At 43.2% G+C, this 20,581-nt stretch overlaps 1 protein-coding gene across 4 annotated transcripts in view; it reads left to right on the forward strand.

The window, feature by feature from the left end:
• The window catches only part of specc1 (sperm antigen with calponin homology and coiled-coil domains 1), a 117,219-nt gene that overhangs the window by 634 nt on the left and 96,004 nt on the right, over positions 1 to 20,581 (forward strand). Inside the window, exon 1 of one of the 4 annotated variants that reach the window (XM_063204066.1) lies at positions 2,512 to 2,780. The exons of 1 other annotated variant lie outside the window; for it this stretch is intronic. The gene's annotated coding sequence lies outside the window, so the exon portion shown is untranslated. Of the gene's footprint in view, positions 1 to 2,511; positions 2,781 to 17,561; positions 18,261 to 18,290; positions 18,892 to 20,581 lie in introns of those variants that run through there. 2 more of the 4 variants (XM_063204068.1, XM_063204069.1) reach the window with 2 other exon arrangements.

A 20,581-nucleotide genomic window follows, 5' to 3' on the forward strand; every position in this document is an offset into this window, starting at 1 on the left:
TCTTGGCACTATATCCCAGTCCAATGGCAACGATTGCAATATATGAATTGGGGTTAATTGGCTGACCGTGTGTGTGGTATTATTTGTTTCCTGTGTCCAGGTACACGAGTATCAGTAGCAAGGTATCCTGATGGGGTCACATTGAGGTGAGGGTTTAAAAAAAATCTAAATCAAATTAATTCAAATATTTACACACAAGGTATGGCATGCACAATAATGCCCAAAATACCCACGTTACTAAACAGATTATCCCTGGAATAAAATAGAGCTCAACACTTAAGCATCCGGCAAGGAATGCAGTCAATGTACAGTAGTAGGTTGCTTACACAAGGCAGCTTAGTTAGGAGTTATGACCGGCAGGTGCCTCATAAAAAATAAGTTGTTAAAGACAAACTTGTGCATCAAAAACAAGCCATATTGATGATTGCTTTTTTGTGAACATCAAACTATATTTTGAAAGCAGAGAAGGAAAAAAAAACTGTTTTCCCCTCCCTGCTTGGTTATGTGGAAGCTATTTGTAGGTAATTACACCCTTGCCTTACTCATGACAGACAGTCCAAGAAATGGAAAATAACAAAAAAGAAAACTTCTTTGGCACTGCAGTGTTTTTTCCCTCTTCTCTTTTTTATGTACAAGAACACCCTGTCCCAGTCCCAGATTGAAGTTTGGTGAGCCAGCATGCAAGGCCATGTGTCAGACTCAGCCAATAGACAAATTGGGAGAACGTTCAGAGGAACGTTACCGTAACCTAGACTGAGATCCTCTGAACCACTGCATCATTTTTTTCCCCTGTGTAATTTCGTAACACTCCAATTAATATGTAGGCTAAAACACCAGGCCCAGACCACCGCACAACTCTGCTAGAGATGTGTGTTTTCAAAGCATTTGGAATGTTATGATTGTGGTTCATGTTTGAGGGTTTTTCTAATTTTGGGTAAAGGATGCTGTAAGTTAAGTGATGTTGGCAGCGCTCGGTAGTGACTTCCACTTGGGTTAGCCATTGTCGGCTTGCCACCTGCTTCCTTCAATGTTTGTTGGGTGCTCCAAAAAGTGGATGACTGGAATATTTTCCATTAATTTATTTACTTTTTTGGTGTTTCCATTCAATTGGAGTGACATGAAATGGTCAGCTAACCAGTTAATGGTCTTTTTGGCATGAGTGTGTGTGACCAGTGTTCACTTTCGGAAGTGTAAACTAGCATGCACCACACAGAGACAGCTTTACCAGGTCAGTAACAAAGTCATTATTGCATTACAGAGTGAATGGCTCTCTGTAACTTTTCCTCCTAATGCCTCAAGGTTAACACTAGTTCAGGTGGGAGTCCACAGTGGTGACATAATTCCCATGTTCAAAGATGTTTTCTAAATAGCACTATTACAGCATTAAAGACTATACTCCTAATAGCCCCAGTATTAGATTACAGAGTGTAACTTCTCCTAATGCCTCTCTTCCAAGGCAAAACTCCAGTAGCTGTTCAACAATGTTTAATAAGTAGTAGTAGACGTATTATAGTTGTAAGTACAGAATGAATGGGTCTCTGTAACCTAGGGTTCCGATTGGTCATGTACTTCCTGAAGTATGGACATTTTGGAGGTTTTCACAGTCATGGAAAGTCATAGCCTGGGTACACCCATACTGCCTTTAGTTCTACACAATCGTTTTGATCTCACTTGTGATTAGGTCTGGTGGTAACCAGGCAAGGAAAGTCATGAATCTTGCGTTTTGCATACAGTCAAGGAATATCATGGAAGGTTAAAAGTATTTTGCTTTTGTTTAGTCTAAAAAGAAACTTCAGGCAACCACTCCTGGCAAAAGCAGAAGAGTCGACTGAAAATGGCAATTTGAAAGACTGGCTATTACAAGTTGATGACCACAGAGCTAAATGTCTTTTTATCAATATTTTGGGCATTTAGTTTTGTGAGAGGTCATGGAAATTCTGTTTTATGCTCAGGAAACGTCTTGGAGTTTCATGTCTGATATGGAGTGGAAACCTTGGTAACTTTTCTTACAATGGTAACTCTGTTACCTCAGGTGAGATTCCATAGCTTGCCTTGCTTTCAAGACTGTTGAAGGATGCTTTGTAAGCAGCACACATCTCACTTTAAACGGTGCGTTTTTGTACACAGACACACAGACAATTACTCCCCACCTTCTTGTCTCTAAAAGAGTCCTTGTAGAGAAAACCTAAATCAATTTCCTAGTCACATTGTGCATCTGCCCTCTTCTGAAGTCATTACAGGAACGGGATGAGTGTGTGAGAAGGAACACACACTGAGAGAGAGAGAGAGAGAGAGAGAGAGAGAGAGAGAGAGAGAGAGAGAGAGAGAGAGAGAGTCTCACTCTCACACAGATGAAGGGCCATGGAGAGCCTATAAATAGTGTGTGCTCTGGACCGGAGGAGGCGGGGCCTTGTGTGTATGATGGGGAGGATGAGAAGGCTTCTGATTCGCTGATGGGGAGGATGAGAAGGCGTCTGATTGGCTGAGCCTGGATGTGTTCAGCCTGAGTCTGTGTGTGGGAGGAGAGAGGGGACGTTTCTTAGAGGACAGAGAGGTCCACCTGCCACATACGCTGGCTGCTGTGACTAGCCGGGCACGAAAAGGAGGGAAGTCTTTCTCTGTGGGTGCTACAAAGGGAAGCACGTGGGTTTTGTTTTGTTGCTGTGTTTTTTTAGTTGTTTTTTTTTATTGTGTGTGAACGTGTTGTTGAAGAATTCTACGACTGATCAGTCACTCACCAGGTCCTTCCGTCTCTGTCTTGGAGGAATGTGGTAGCATCGGTAAGTTGTGTTTATTGTTTACATTCAGCTGCCTGCTTTAATTTTATTCTGTTTACATGTATATTGATGTAATTGATAGGGAATGATTTCGGGGGGAAAGAAAGACTGAGTATGAAAGGTGAAACAGAATACATGTTATAGGACAAAATAATTGATGTACCACTTAATAATAGACTGCAAAAATTGTGCTCGCTGTGTCGGGTACAAAGAAGCAATACATCACACTGTGTGTACAGTATGTTTGCTTGTAAATTTGCTGTATATGTAATTGTCTAAGCTGTTTGTGTGTGCATCCGTGCGTGTTTGTGTGTGGTGATGTGTAAGGTGAGATGCGAAAGGGACGGCAGTCAACCGATTCACCTTCCTCCTCCGCGGCAGGGTCAAATCTATTAGCTCGGCCTCAGTAGCGTTGGCTGCAGCCATCTCTCATCCCTCTCTCCAAAAACAGCCCCATACATTCAACAACCCCCACTAGACTGCAGCCTCTGTGCTGTTCATGTATATTTACCATACTGTAACACACACAACAAGGCACAAGGCCACAGAGAGAGAGAGAGAGAACCACAGGATAATAATATACCGGCAGGTTATATGGAGGAGTGATACTGAACATGGGGGTTGGCTGTGTGTTCTGTTAATTTGTGTCAAGTGTGCTGCACTGAGGTTTTTTTGGGGTTTTTTTGGAATAGGAGGGTTTCAATGCTGGAGGGCACCACAAAGAGGAATGGCTGTATGCAAGCTTGTCATCATAGTCAGCATAGCACACAGTGTTAACAAATAGTTCACCTCAGAAAAGTGTTCTGTGTGATGATGTCCACAAATATTTGTGGGGAACAAAAAATGAAATTGAAATGCTCAAGCTGAAATTGTGCAGTAACAGTGCTGTGGGCACAGCTGACAAAAGTATTGTTGTTGTCAGCTGTGCCCACAGTTTAGGTACAGGGTCAGGCTGCTGTAAATTTGAGGCAGCTGTCCCTGCAAGTATGGCCCACATGCCACATGTGAACTAGAAAGGCTGTAGTAGGACATAGAGAAGCAGTGTGAAAAGGTCTCTCAGCATGTGACACTCATAATGGCTCAGAGTGATGGTCTGCGTTAATGTGACTGTCAAAGGAGGGTTCAGAAAACTAAATGTTGACCACAGGAGGGTATCTGTCCAACTGCGGGGTGAAACTGGGAACGTGTGTCTCTCATACACTAAAGAAGAGAAACCTGTTTGTTGTTGCAAGCTTGTCATGCCTTTTTGTTTTGTCTGCATTTCAAAGGAGACTCCGATTGTCATCTGTGGTACAGGACAGGTATAGGGTAGTTGTGAGAGGAAACAACATGTGTAATGTTGTGTATTTGAGGAGAGCTGACTCCTTCCACTTCTGATGACAGCAGATGCGAATCACATTCAGAACAGGCCCACTCTGCACCCCACCCCCAACACACCCTCACACACTTTTTGTTGTTGTTGCAGTTACTGGTATGTGTTTTGTGTTATGTGGCAGCTCTGTGAATGTCCAAAACGAATCTCTTTCAGGACCAATAAAAGAGTCTTGAATCTCGAATCTCTTCAATCTCCATCAGTCACATAATCAATTCCTGTCCTGCTGTTTGTGTACAGATGAACACAAATCAGAAAATTTGTACTGTCAGTATCTTAAATGTTTCTCAGAGTACTCTCCCCCAATGTCCAGTAAGCTTAACACTGTAAAGGAGGGGTGTGAACTGAAGTCTTCCTAGCTTTGGCGAATTGAGAGACACATCCTTTCTCAAGCCCAGGCACTAATTACTTGTAGTGGTTGTAGAGTTTCAGATGTCTCTTTTGGTCCATCTTTTAGACCAAGGGTGTCAAACTCAAATTGACTGAGGGCCAAAATCGAAAAGACGCGGGCCAAACTACTCAATATTTGTTAATTTCTAAATGTACTAAAATTGTGTGTGCATGTGGTTTATAATCGGTTAAATTTCACACACTCGTTCAAATGTGCCTGCACATTGTGTTGCATACGTGAGCCATTGCATTGGCCTGGGCCCACATATTCCTGTGATTCACAAAACTTCATGTTCAACTTTTCTTACATTTTATATTGATGGTGTATGTGGAACAACTTAAATGCACATTTGAAATGATCTTGCGGGCCATATAAAAAAGCTCCGCAGGCCAGATTTGGCCCCCAGGCCTGAGTTTGACATTCCTGTTTTAGACCTACACTGCAGTGCCTGTGCTGTAGGCCTACTATGAGTTTTTTGGAATTAGAGATCTGTTTACTGCTGAACTGGAAGCAGAGGTCATTGCAAAACTTTTTTGATGTTTTCAATGCTTTTCTGAATTTGTGACTCTGTTCTAGTTCTATGGAACACTGAAAAAGCTTCTGATGGTCTGATGTCAAAGGGATTTAATCTCGTTTACTAAAAATAGGCAGAGGCTACTTCCCCAAAATTAGTTGGTAGACAATATCTCTTTGAACTTGCTTCTGAGACTATGATCAGTCAATGTGCCTGCTCTGACTCTCTGTCCTTTTTGGAAGGCAGAGACTCTGGAGCTGATTAATTCATGGCCTGGTTGTGTTTGGACTTGGTCCATCCATCTCTGGTAATATTCGTTCTCTCGCAGTGATTTATTAATTCAATTTTTCTTACCTCCTTCCACTACTTACGTCCTCAGCAAAAATCCAGCTTGTAAAAGAAAATAGGCCTATAAATGGTCATGCGGTTTTGTCTCTCGTAGCTTAAAAGTGAAGTATGCTTCATTGTTTTATGATGAGAAGAGAGCGAGAGACGGTGGTGTGTGGGTTCGTACTATGTCCTGAGCTCATGGGCGGCAGGCAGGCATAGTAGCATAGCTGTACTGTAGCTGTAACTGCTTTGGCGGGTCTGGTCTGGTTGGTGCCACTGGAATGTGCAGAGGAAATGGACTGCATACTCGCCACGCAAATCACACCCGGCTTCAGTAGCTGCTCGGAATGCTGCTGCCGCCACAGTTGTCTTTCAGGAGCGGCAGATGAGAATCTTATCTTCAGCGTAGCCTTCTCGAATGTAACCTAGAAAGGCTGCTTCACAGGGCGCTGTTCAGATGCTCTGAGTAGTCTGCTGCCGCTGGGACACATTGTCTTATGAGCACAGCAAATGAGAATCTTATCATCAGCGTAGCCTACTCTACACGAAAGTAACCTAGAAACTAAGGCTGCTTCCCAAGGCTCTGTGTAAATGCCCCTATCATAACAGTTATAAGACATAAGAACAGCAGATGAGAATCGTATCATCAGCACAGCCTGCCCTTCTCAAATTTAAGAATGAATGGAGTGAAAGACTGCTTCACAGAGCTGTCTACATGGCTTTAAGTATGATGCTGCCATGATCATGATGACAGTTGCCTGTCAAGAACAGTAGATGAGAGACTTATCACCACATAACCTACTCAAATGTAAGGGCTGTTTTGCAGTGCACTGCTTAGATGGCTCTGAGTAGGATGCTGCCGCCACTACAGTTGTCTTTCAAGTGCAGTGGAGAAACTTAGCACCACCATAGCCTAGAAAGGCTACCTCAGTCACAGCACACTGTTCAGTGACAGTTGTCGTAAGAACAGAAGAAGAATCTTATCTTCATAGCATAGCATGGGGTAGCAAGGATTGCTTTGTGTTTGGGTTTCTATTCCTTAGCCTTTCCATAGCCTACTCGAATGTAACCTAGAAAGGCTTCTTCACAGAGTGCTGTGTAGATTCTGCGAGTAGTAGGCCACTATCTGCTGTCTGCTGGGACTCAGTGTCAGTGGGTTCCGTAATGGCCTTATTTTTTTGCGTGCCCTGAGGAGGTGATGGCGGAGATGTTCCCATGGGGCTGTCAGTGTCCGGACAGAAGTAGTGCGCCATTAACTTTGGTGTGTCCGCCGTCCAGCCTTGTTGTAGGTCATTATGCTCTTTGGAGTGCGCAGTATTGTATTGTAGGTCATTATGATGTTTGGAGTGTCCATTATTGTGTGTTGTAAGTCATTATGCATTTGGTCATTAGCATTGTCAACTGATGTTTATCTAGGGTTTGGTAGGCCTTTGAGCTAAACAAGTAAGCTTACTGTAGGCTAGTTTGCCCAGCTCAAGCAGGTTGTCCTTGTCAATACAATGCAGTGACAACTGTGGAGTAGCAAGGGTCTTTGTGTTTGTGTTTCTTTTCCTTTTTTCTTTTTTCTTGTTTGAACTGGGTAAGCTATCTCATGCTCCATCAAACATTTGGGAAGCCCACACCTAAGAACATCAGATAGCCCTGAGCAACGCCTACAGATATGATCAGAAGCATGTTGACTCAGAAGATGCAGTGAGGAGAGAGAGAGAAAAAAGAGAGAAACTCATTGTGCAGACAAGCTGCCTTATCCCGATTGAACTATTGCTGATTTCATAAGACAGTGGGAATGAGGCTTTGTGACAGGATGGCACATCGGTTAGGCTAATGGCTAATTATGGAAATGGGTAGCCTAATGAGGCATTAGGCTAGGAACGATTTATATTAGTGATGGAGGGTGCAGTTCAGAGGCAGAGCCTGCCACAGCTCTCTCGACTATAATGTCGTACCTTTTTGCACAGATGGGCCGGCATACCGGCTTATTCACTCATGGCTGAAAAGACTCAACTACATCATAACATTATAGTTATGACATTACAGAGAGCCTTAATTAACAGATTAAGACTTGTTCATTACAAATTTGGTGACAATATTATAACATGGGCTCTGCGCAAATGGGTAGTAGTCAGGCAAGCACACTAATCAACTGACTCACTGAACTATGTACTGTATGCCACTTGTTCAAGCCTTTATGGTTTGGTTGCGTGTCTCTCTGCTGTTAATCTTCATTCACATCTGTCTGTGTGCAGCAGGCCTTCGGTGTAAGGAAGGTCAGCTGCTTGCATGGGTGTGATAGCCTGATGGAATCTACAGCATGCTGTGGTTTCACTGTCACATCAAGTCCTAGTGTCTCTCAAGGAGGGCTCTACTGCCCCCAGGGGGCGTTGGGGAGCCCTTGGGGGCATTGAGACTGATGGGGTGGCGGTGCTTAGTTGCATTGGGGGTAGAGACCGATCGATATGGGTTTTCTTAGGCCGATGCCGATACCAATATTTAGCGGTCAGAGTCGATGTGACCGGCCGATTTTTGGGCCGATATCCTATCATATTATCCTTAATTGGCATGCTAAAAATCAAATTAAAAAATATGAATTGCGTCCTCTGTTTGTTAAAATTTCACTTAGATTGTCCGTTACTAGAATTTAGAGTGAAACATTACGCTGGTGGTCACCAGCATTGATCATTCCAAGTAGATAGCTGCCCGCAGATGTGCCTGACTTAAAATTGCCGTTTAATTGAAAAATAGCAAAAACCGGCCGATTAAATTTGCGGGCCGATTAATCGATCGGTCTCTAATTGGGGGTCTTTAGTCTATTTTATTTTTTAATACTAAGGGGGGCGTTGGCAGGCTTAAGGTGAGGTCAAGGGGGGCGTTGGCAGGCTTAAGGTGAGGTCAAGAGGACATTGGGAGGTCTAGAGGAAATTTCTTTAAAAAAAGGTTGAGAACCACAAAGCTACCCTGGATACCTTACAGTGTCCTATATACTGACTACCAATCTTATTGAATAGGGAGCAGTACTACCATCTAAGCTTATACAATTAGGCAACGGGGATAAAAGCATTCATTAATATTATGTTATGTAACAACAACCAGACAAAAATGTATCAATGCTTTCACAACAACCAGACAAAAATTAATCAACTCTTTTATTTTGTCACTAAGCTCCTCTCCAGGAGCCATGAGGGGTGTGTGGCTGATGTACGTGTATAGTGTGAGGGCTGACTGGGTTTGTGTTGACGGGTTGTATCCAGAAAGCTGTTGATGCGAGGAGGATGAAAGATGAAAGATACACCAGCCCCAGCGCTGCCAGCATGAATTATGCATGGCTTCTTTTTTGGGTTCACTTGCATGACATAATACTGATGGCCCTGTATGATGGAGGTGTCAGTTTCCCCTCTTTCTGCTGTCTTTGAAAGGCAGTAAAAATGTACACTTGCAGAGTACTCAGTGATCTCATTCACTCTAGACGGTGTTAAATGGAATCTTTAAGTGTCGAATTAACACTGTATTTTTTACTGTGTAATATGCAGTCTCAGAATAGAAGTGAGGGCTTTAACCTAACCTGTTTGAGGAGTGAAATGTTAAGTCAGCTTTTCTCCCCTTTCTTTCACTCCCTACTGGCTTTTTTACTTTTTTTAGATTTTTAAAAGTGCTGATTAAAGACTTTACCAAGTCTTTTATGTCGAGGCTACACCCCAGATATCTGTTGCAGCAGCAGAGTTTCGTATAACAGAAAGACTTCAGAACCCTCATGAAATTCTTTGTTTTCGTTCTCTCTCTCTCTCTCTGTCTTTTTCCACTAATTTCACTGAAAGCCTGTATGTTCACTGCATGTTATAGCTGTAGTATAGACCACAAGGAGCTTGTACAGTGTGCAGATAATTCTTCTTTTCACACGTTTTACTATATCCAGCACATTGTTTGTGGGATGTGCATGCATTTCACATTTTTTTCACAAAGACACAGACAAAACTCTTATGAACTTCTTTACTTTCACACTTATTGTTGAAATATCCTTGAATCCTTGAAGAAGATGGTTGTTTGCGCTTTTAAAAAATCTGCAGACCGCAGGCTGAACCATGGCAAAAATCTTGTGATTTCTCATGGATTATGAATATGTTATTATTTTGGCCACAGGCATTAGCTTGGCCTTTTTAAGCACATGCCCATGTTCTCAAAACAAGCCTATCTTTAGGGGGTATCAGGAATAGAGTGCAGTGATGTACTAAGAAATCCAGTGTTCTGTCAATATGTGCTGCTTCGTCAAGATGAGCTACTGAACCAATAGGCTTTTAGCATAGCCTAAACGCAAACCCTTTTCCTAACCTAAACTCCTATGGGTGGTATTGTAGTGTGTTGTAATGGCTTGGTAGTTCTGCTTGACAGGTAGCTCATATCAACACAATACCGGTCATATTCTCAATCTTACCCATAGTGAAAGCAACACAGGATACATTGTGTGTGGAACAGGAAGTTTTGGGAACTTACAAGAAGTGTTCCCAGTAGAATACAGTAACACGCATTTCCAACACCCACAAAGTAGTTTTCTGGGTGTGAGATCATTAGCAGCTCAGAAGCTCATCAAAGCTCCACCATTTGCAAAAACTAAGTTATACATCATCCCAGTTACAATCCTCTGCAAGCCTAGTCCTGATGATTTATGGCCATGTTCCTGTGCTTAAAGCCTGAGCCATAAACGACACGGCGACCTTTTGAGAGCACTATCAACAACAGCGAGTTCACTCTGGCTTCCTGCACGTTCACATCCCATCCCCTCACCTCCCTCCCAAACAGTGACCAGTCAAGTCAGCCTGAGCCAAGGGGCTCTTGGGAGGTTCCCCGTAGCCCCTGTCTCTCGCCACAGGGGTCGGAGGCAGAACGGGGGCTGCTGGCTTCCTGATTCACTTTATAGTTCTCATGACTTTGCACTTAAAAACACACCACTGCACTATCCCCACCAGGCTAGGCCAAGCCAGGTGTGCAGCAGATGCTGACAGTCTGCTGACGCAGAGCGGCAGAGAAATTCTCTCTATCCTCAATCTCAGGCAGATTTTTGCGCCAACGGTGTGTGGGTTTCCCCCAAAGCTTTGTCAGAGAACCCTTTCATTATAGTATGTTTGTTCACTTAGTGTTTTTGTAAGAACTACTACGTGTAGTGTGTTATAAGTTGTGATTACTATAGAGTAAGCATGGCCAGATATGTTTTTCTACCAAAAAGAAATGTATATTTCTGGCACAGATCACCCTACTAGAAGTACTTACATCCTTAGAAATATTGGCCATTTTTGGATGGCATTGCTCAGCTCCAGCTAGGAAATATGATGCCTCTGACCAGTCTCAATTGGACATTTCCTGATGTATTTTATTTCACAAGCATAATGCTGGGCTAGTTGCTGGGCATCACAAAGTCTATCATGCTGGCTTAGTGTGTGAGCCTAAAATCCCGGTTGATTGGATTGGTTATCCCTGTCAGGTTTGCTGCAGATGAGTAATGAATCCTATGATCTGCAGTGGTTTAGAATCACAGACCACATAACCATGCATTTCCACAGCAAAAAAATCTTCTGAATGATCTGATTCGTGTGGTAAGTTGTCAAACCAGAGGCAAAGCGTAGCATAGGCCTAAATATAGCATGAGACTTTTGCGCAGCACAGCTTGCTCTCTGCAACAAGAAATCCCCCTTGAGACTCGATGAAACCCTGCAGTAGTAGGACAAGAAGAGTCGATTTTTTTTTAAAGTAAAAATCCTTTTTTGTGGGAAAGTTTTCACTGAATTGAACATCTCTCCATGGTGGTTTTCACCATAGACCGTATGGTTTTCACAGGGTTACTGTGTTTGGAACAGCGGGTGAGTCACTCCGAGCTGGAGCGAGAGCAGAGACTCCAAGCACTCGGCACATGACCTTCCTTTAGAGGAGCTGATGGCTGAGAGTTTTTTCCTATGTTCCCGCCAGCGTCTCCTCTCCCCTCTCATCTCACCCAGCTCCTCACTTCAGAAGATGGAAAAGGAGTAGGATTTGGGTCTGAGGCTGGAGGCCTGGCTTTCACTTCTGGTGTCAATCATGCATGGATGTTGCTGTTTTAACCAGCTCCAGATTTCAACTGGTCCAAACTTATGGCGTGCAAATGCAGGTTGTAAAGAAACCTGCTCTCCATACTCCAAAGACAGGTCTAAAGCACTTTACTGTGGTCTCTTCTGTTTGTTAAGTTGATGCAGTGAGCCATGTCTGACTCACTGCAGTCCTTTGGAACTTGGCTGTCCACTGTTGTACTGTAGCCTAGCGTTCACCTGCTGTGGAAACTGGAAACAATAGGCACAATTCAAAAGGAATGCAAATGCATTTCCTCCTCAGTCCAGCCTCAGTGTTCTGCCCACTTCAAGGGGGTGATATCACCGGACAAATACCCCTTCTCTCCCAAGAGAAGCATGTAGACAGTTTTATCACATTGATCCCTTTGTGAAAGTTGAAACAGAAGAGAAATTGTTGTCTTGTCCACTGGACTTCATTGATCATGAGTTGTGTGTCAATAGTGAGGAATGGACATGTCAGTCATGTAAGTAAACAGCATAGTTCTCACTAGTCGTAGCATCATAATGCACGCCGTTCCACCAGTGGGATTCTGTAGTAGTCATTGAAAAGTTAGCTTCCATAGTACTACGCTACTATGACATAACACAGGGCCTTAAAAAATGCACTACGACTTGGTCATTGCCATTCTGGTAACCGCACATTTATAACGCTGCGTCTTAATGAGATTTACTTCACAGTTCCCTGCCACTGCCGGTGGGCAATACAGTGGCCTCATTGGACAACTCCCCTCCATCACAATGCCCCACACTGTCCCAGAAGGCCATTGTACTTTATTTACTCTCTGAACTCTGGGTAGCCTCTTACTGCAGATGGGGTCGCAGACGGGCCTATTCACTATTTGGTGAAAATACTCAACTACATCATTACAACATTGCTATGACTGTACTGAAATCCTTAAGTAACAGATTAAGACATAGCCATTACAATTTTGGTGACAGTAAGGTTATAACATAGGCTCTGCGCTAAGGGGTTAAGGTTCCACTCAAGTTTTCCATGGAGGCTTTCTGCTTATTTGGTTAGACGGATCTTTCCCAAGTGTTTCACTCATGACAGCATTTCTTTCAGCAATTTTTCTGGTTGAATAAATTAATATACGTATATCAGCTTTTTACAGCATTTCCAGTATCAGGAATGGATTGATTAAACTACTGTAGTTGTAGCCATATATGTGCACAATTTCAGTTCGGCCATGATATTATTGTAATAATTGTAATATTGGCAGTGCAGTACACCTACTGCAGTGCTAGTAGGACAGGAAGGGGTTTTAACAAGCAACAGGCTTTTAAACAATTGTATTTCAACATAAAATGTGTGTTGTCACGCCACCAAACATCATGCAACAGCTACAATTCGCTATCACTATCGAGTAAATAAAATTCTGTAAGTAAAATTCACAATAAAGATTAGCTTATCAGCTTTGTCATCTTGACAAATGGTTATCAAATTGGATTTTCTGTAGCTGCTATTTTGATGGATCGCCTTAAGGGGAACCATATGCAAACTGTCATGCTTGAATGACAACTGAATGTTCTTGCTGTTAGAAGTCCCCACTACAGTACATCAAGATTCTCTTCAGTCAAATAATGGAAACAGCAAGGCTATCTCTCCCTCACAAGTGCGAATGCATGAGTGAGTTGCATGAAGTCCACATCATCCTATTTTGACCTACATAGTTCTATAATGTTACTGGTTTGTCTATTGGCCTACGCTAGTCTGTTTTTCGCACAGTATATTGTAAACGTTCCTTTAAATATACAGTAAACGAGTGAATGAAAGCCACAGAATTTTTACACCCCCTCATTTTTAACACTCAACAGCTTTGAGTGGGCCGTTTTTGTGGGCAGACAGAGGAGAGCAGTGCAGATCTTTTCTTGTGGCTTCCCTATTCAGCAATACTACGGCAGCCTTGTTAGCAGAAAAGAAAGTGGGCATTTTCCTGCCTTAATCAGGGCTGAAATCTGCATGGGTCTGGGTGTAAAACAGGATGCGGCAGCTTGTAAAGCCCTTGTAGCGTCTCCCAGTCATTAGCGCAGCGTTTGGAGCAGCCTTTGGTGCGTGGCGCATGGGTCTCGGCCAGCCCAGAACTCCAATGCACAACCTCTTTAACCCCACCCTTTTGTCGCCACACAACTAACCGCCGCCCCTCTAAAAAGAAAAACGTGCTTTTAAAGACTGCCCACATACCAGTGTTCTTCGTCCTTGGCATTTCTGAGGCTTGCTCGCCGACTTCATTTGGGGGAAAATGGAAAAAAGTTTAGGCAAAAAGTGTCTAAAGAGCTTCTTCTTCCTCCTCTGCTGTGGCAGGCTGTGAAATGTCGTGCAAAGCACACAAAGGCAAGCTTTGTCAGCCTCAGTTTCAAGGCAAGGGAAAAGGTTGTGTGTGTGTGTGTGTGAGCCTGTTTGCTCACCTTAGCAAAGTCTTTGGCACATCAGACATCCGGAGGTAGGGGTGGGCGATATGGCAAAAATGTTTTTTAACATGAAATCACGATTTCGATTTTTTATCACGATCTTCCATCCAAAAAATAAAAACAACAAAAAACAACTTTCATATACTTGCAATTTGTAATTTGCAGTCAATAAAATGTTAACACACTGATGATACTCTCATAAAGTGTACAATTGGAATACAATAATGTAAAGAATAAAGTTAAGACAACAACACAAGTGAGAAAACATCACTCTGATACTGATAATAAACATCCTCACTGCAAGACGATCTATACGATTTCTCCACTTTGGCAGATTCGAGACGATATTTTACTCAATATCGCGATTCACGATATAATATCGTCATATCGCCCACCCCTATCCGGAGGTCTGCTGGGAATGAGGCGTCGAATAAGAGCAGAGCACACAACCACCCCAATAAAGTAAAATAAATTAAGTTATGTACATTTTACACTCACCTCAATTTCTGTGGTTTAATGGTTGGCCTCAGAACTGAACGGGGTCAAAAAAGGCCTGGGCGATGTTGCACTGCCACCTCTAAATTCAGGGCCAGTCTGTAAGAAAATACCAAACAACCCTCCGCATCAGCCCCTGAGGACCGTTGGCCCACTGGGAAATGCCCTGTATGCCAGATGATCAGACCATACCTGGTTATCCCGGTCACTTATCCATCTATGAGTAATGACCTAACACTAAATCAAGCAACCATGGCTTCCGCTATTAGGGTCTGTGGTTCAAAAAGAAAATATATTCATTTTAAAAAGAGAATATTGTTGCCTTCAAACCTGAAGGAGTTTCGCTTAGGCAAGTGTAATTTATGATACCGGCAAGGTAATCAACATCGGTCAACAGTGTAACTGAGCCTAGACACTAAAAAATTTGGAAATGTTGCACTTCCTGAAAAGACGTCTGGAAAAACAGTGGGATGAATGGAAAGTTTTGCAATACTTCTCTGTCTCCCTCTTCTCTTTCTCTTTCCTCTGTTTCTTTTTATCTCCCTCTCACTCTCTCACTCTGTCCCTGTATGTATTTTTCTGCCTTTGTATATCTGTCTCTTTTCTCTCTTTCTCTCATCCTCTTCTCTCATTCTTCACTGCCTCTTTCTCAGTTTCTCGCCCCCCTACCACGTTTGTGTGTGCGTGTGCGTACGTGTGTGTGTCTTTCTTTCTCTACCTTTAACTCGTGCACAGACCCACAAACACGGCAGGCAACCTGTTTCCTCTTCTTGATCTCAGTGTGGATGGACTGGAGTGGAGTCAGTCAGCAGTAGTGGCAGTAGCTCTTGGCCATAGATGGATCTCCTGCAGCACTGCCTTATCAGCACTGCACTGCACTCTATGCTTTATGGGCAAAGCAGACCAGGGTAGACCCAACCTGCCCTCATCAGTCTTTTGCCTCCACACTTGCTTTTTTTCTGTCATTTTCACATGCTATTGAGGCAGCTTTTTTCTCAGAGGACATCTGTTGTGATCTGTGAGGCGCTAGTAGTAGCATCATTCAGCACTATGTGCTACCTTCTGCCTCCAGACTCCTCAGTGTCGCCAACCTTCAGCAGACAGTACATGCTCCTCGGTGCATCCTCTGCTTATGTGACTCCTCTCACGCTGTGTTGCTTTGTTTTTTCTTTTCATATCCCATCGAGGCTTTTTTTCTCAGAGGACCTCTGCTGTGATCTGTGAATCACTAGTAGCATTTGGATTGCATGCTGCATGGACAGACCAGGCCTGACCTGCTCAGATAAACCGCCTCCAGACTCCTCCATGCCACTAACTTTCAGGTTTCTCAGTATGTTCTCTACTGGCTTGCCTCCTCTCACACATTTGTTTTTTCCCCTGTCATTTTCACATCCCACTGAGGCATCTTGTGATCTATGAGGTACTAGCAGCATCACTCATGAGCAAACCAGATCTGACCTGTTCAGGTAGCCTTCAGCCTTAAGCCTCTTCAATGCAGCAATCCTCATTCATAATGCAGGCTTCCAAATGCATTCTCTGCAGATGTACCTCCTCTCACATTTTTTCTTCTGTTCACATCCAAATGAGGCATATCTTCCCTCAGAGGACATCAGTTGTGATCTAGTAATATCATCATAATACCTCATCGGGGTTGTTTTTCTTTACTTCAGTGGACACCTGCTGTGATCTAAGGCAATAGCAGTGGCAGCATCAATGCACACTTCCTCAGGCACACAGCCTTCAGTCTACAGTGCTCTACTCAGTGCTCTACTCAGTTCAGCCTGCCTACCGTACCTGCCTGTCTGCCTGTTTGACCCTCCTGCACCCAGGCCAGACCTGCCATTAGTACTTAGGCACCCAACCAGCCTTGAGCCTCTGCCCACCTGCTGCTTAACTCCTTAACACATAGCCTCTGTTGTAACCTTATTGTCACCAAAATGGTAATGACTAAGTCTTAATTGGTTACTTAAGACACTGTGCATTATCATAGCAATGTTGTTATGATGTAGTTGAGTGTCAGGCGATTGGCGACAGACCTATCTTCAGTAAGAGACTGCAACTCCTGCACCCAGATCTGCCCTCTCCTGGCAGCCAGCCTTCAAGATTCCGCATTTAGGCTACTCAGTGCAGCCTGAACTGCTGCTGCTGCTCAAACTCCTGTACCAGACGAGACCTGCCCTTAGTACTCACTACTCAGGCAGCCGGCCTTCACCATTTAGGCTCAGTGCAGCCTGCCTACCCCTTTAGTGTTCATGCACTCTGGAGAGGTGCTGGTTGGGAACTGCTACACTCACTAACTTATCTCCTAACTGTTGCGGTGCTGCAGGGTGCTGTGCTGTGTGAGTAAACCTTCTGTTTTCTCTGTGCATTCTGTGCTGACATGCCTCCTCTCACACTCTTTTTTGTTGCTTTCAAATCCCATTGAGACTTTCTTTCAGAGAACATTCTGTTGTGTGAGGTGCTAACACCAGATCTGTGTGTGTGTGTGTGTGTGTGTGTGTGTGTGTGTGTGTGTGTGTGTGTGTGTGTGTGTGTGTGTGTGTGTGTTTGTGTGTGTGTGTGTGTTTGTGTGTGTGTGTGTGTGTGTGTGTGTGTGTGTGTGTGTGTGTGTGTGTGTGTGTGTGTGTGTGTGTGTGTGTGTGCGCGTGTGTGCGCGCGTGTGCGCACGCGCGTGTGTACGTGTGTTATTTTTGTTAGATTCTCAGCTGCTTTGTGTGAACTCTGCATTGCTAATTGTGGCTGAAAAGGCACTGAAAGACATCAACACATGAGAAGACTGTCAGGATGCTTTCCATCTATTTGAGGGCACACTGATTTGAATGGCCTGGTTGTCAACTGTGTCTTGCCGTATTCTTTTCCCGCTGTGTGATTCTTCCTTCACTTGGGAAGTTGTAGCCTAACTGAAGATGCTGTGCTGTTTTTTGACTTTTTGGACCAGTGCCAGTTTTAACAATAGGCAAACAAGGCAATTGCCTAGGGCATAGGATCCCACCAAAATATGCCCTATATGTAGCCCCCAACATTCAGCCCGACCATGGTAAATATACCAGCAAAAAATATTCAAGAGGGCCCATGTCTATGGACTCTATACAGTATTCACCTAGGCCCCACAAGTGGGTAGCACCGCTGCTGCTTTGGACTGGGGAGCCCCTGAAATCAGATGTATTTAAAGACTATTAAAGTAAGCAGGCCTGGCCACCATCCCATGTGAGACCCATCACTCACACAGGATGTGATGAAGCAGCTTGATATTCAGCTCGACATCCTCTCAGAGGAACCCTGCCAAACCATTGAATCAGTTCGAGAGAGAGAGAGAGAGCGAGAGAGATAGAGAGTGAGAGTGTGTGTGTGATGCGGTGTAGGGAATGTTAATACAAGTTAAGTGCTCGCCACTTGTTTTTTAAGCCACTGCTTTGTGTTTACAAAGTAAAGCAGTTAGCCTAAGCAGCTGACACAAAGAAAAGTAGGGGGGAGTTAGAGAGAAGCCAAAAAGGCTCTTCCTCCTCACAAAAACCGACCTGCATTCTGTGGTAAGGGAGATGTCTATTTTAAATTTTACCACAGTTCAGCAGTTGCTGATGGAAAGAAGTTAGAAGCATTGCTCAATGCAGAATGTATCAGAATTTAAAAATAATGCTTCTTATCTGACCACAAGTGATTCACAAAACTGAAAGTAGCATTTTGGAGCATGTTGTTCCTCTTGGTCTGTTCCTCAAAAAGGGCCCTGACAGGATGTTGGGTTTAAGATAAACATTGCGTCATGGCTGACGACGGTTTAGTCCTCTGGGGTGCTGTGTTAGGGGCTGTTTCAAAGCAGAGCCTTGAGCCAGCACAGTGGCTCAGCATCCAGTCATTACAGACAGGGCAGGGCGTAACGGAGGTAAGAGTTACTACTGAAATCATTGTGCATCAGTAACATTTCAGTCAGTAGAGTGTGCATCTTCGACTCTGTATCACAAGTGTTTTTGGTTGTGTGTCTTTCTTGTTTTATCCAAAGAGTTTAGTACGTTGGATTTTGGACTTCTTCTGTTGGTTGATAAACATTAATAACGTTGATAAACATTTCTCATCTTAAGAACTTGATACAAGGAAAACCTGGTAGTTATTCTACTCTAGACCACTCCCTTCTTAGGGACCACTTGACAAAGGAGTCACATGTCAAAATTAAACGTCTATTAAGCTCTGCGAAGAAGTCCAGTGGCATACATCTTCTTTTTGGATAAATGAGAATGTTCACAGCCATAGTGTCTTGTTTTAGTTTGCATTCAGTAAATCAGATCAGATTTTAGATAGCTTCGTTCCACATAGGTGGTTAGTTCAGGGTAGATTCTTTCCTTTTGTACTGAAAAAGGCATTCATTTGCAGACTGCTTGTTATAACGAAAGTGAAGTGAGACAGAAGCATATTTTGACTGAAGAGCACCGGTAGTAGTTGAGTTATTTTATTGATCCCCAGGGCGAAGTTATGGAGAGAAGAGATGCCACCACAGATGTTTGCACGGATGCTTTTGAGTGAGTGTGTGAAAGGTCATTGAAAGAAGGATGTGAGTGACTGCTACACATGATGTATCTCTGAAGTGTTTCTGACAGCCAATACAGGAGTACAATGTGTTTACACATTTCGCTATAATTGTTTTTTTGTTTTTGTTTTTTTGCATTAATGTATCACCTTAGATTGTGAGGTTGTTTCAAACACATTACAAATGTTCAAATAGTCTTCGTACCTGTCAGCTAGCCTGAGTCAACTGTCACAAGGCCTTGCCAAGCATTAGTGCTGACATACAGTAATAGCAGCTGTCTGCATGCATCAGGTCTGACACCTTTCACAAAAATGAATAAAAAGATGTTATAGTTAAACGCAGTGACACTGAACCACTGCTTGATGGAAACAGCTTTTTGATACAAAGTGGTTTCACAAGTACCCTATTACTCGTCAAACTCTGAATATACAGTGAACATGTTGTTGCTATTTTCATGTCATGTAGAAATGATAGAATTGGGATTGTATTGTACAGTACTTGAAGTTATGTCTTTATATTTTGGTTCATACTGGTGAAAAAGCATGAGGTTCCTTCTCCATTTTGTAACTACACACATGAGAAATACTACGCAGAGAAGCAATGTAATTAAGTTCAAGGTCAACCCTTCCATTTCAGGGGTGTGGTCACTGAAATAAACCATAATTCATTTTTCAACTGTTTGCTTAACTAATGTCAAAGTAGGGGAATTTGGCAGGATACCCTAAATATAGCCTGACCACAATCCACTGTGCAATTTCTCCTTCCTGCCAGATACACACAGTGCTTTTTAACGTTTAAAAAAAACAACTTTTGCTCACTCTTAAAGTGTGATGATAAGCGAAAAAAGGTTGAAGGCAAAGGTTGTGATAATATTGTGATTTAGCTTGCATTAACATCAGGACGATAAGGGTTTGTTTTGCCTGTGGAGGCAGCTTGGTGTTCATGGTTATTTCACCTGAACTAGACAGCTGAGACAGCAGAGTATCAGCAGTAGTATAGCTAAAGAGCACATAGGCCTTTTGAGATTGAAAGCATCCCACTGCACTCAGCATGGCATCTCATCTCACTTATCAGGATTTAACCTAATAACAGAACTGTAGTAGAAAAGAGGATTTGTATGTGTGCCAGTGTAGTGATTGACCTTAGATACGTGATCACAGTGCACATTTTGTCCTTGTTGTGAAGGTTGACCACTTCTGTTTGCTACTTCCTCTGAATAATCTCCATGAAACCAGTCTATTTTTTTAATCCACTCTCCCACAGTCACATGAAGCTCCAATGAAGACGTGGTAAATGCCAAAAACGTCATTGACAAATTTTTCATTTCCACAACTGAGCTGCTTCGTTGAACCTTACTTTTTGTGTGTACGTATTGGTCCTCTCTCATTGACGCACCGGATAGTGAACCACAGGAATGCATATAGGTTAGCAAGTCTTGCTGTCACTCATATTAAAAAGTCTCTTTTGTGGTTTATTCCACCCCTCAAACAAAGTCTTCAAACGGTATTATCTCGTTGCACAGCTTGGCTTCAGTATGTTCCGCTATTCTGATGACACAGAGGGGCTTAACTGGGTCATTTTATTTTGGACCGGGCTGTGGGATAATTGACCTGAATTTTCACAGAAATATGAGGCTGTCTTCGAAATACTTTGCTCCACAAAGTCGCAGCGTAGCAGCTGGA

This window comes from Engraulis encrasicolus, chromosome 7, assembly GCF_034702125.1.
Source record: "Engraulis encrasicolus isolate BLACKSEA-1 chromosome 7, IST_EnEncr_1.0, whole genome shotgun sequence".
NCBI classification, from domain to species: Eukaryota; Metazoa; Chordata; class Actinopteri; order Clupeiformes; family Engraulidae; genus Engraulis; species Engraulis encrasicolus.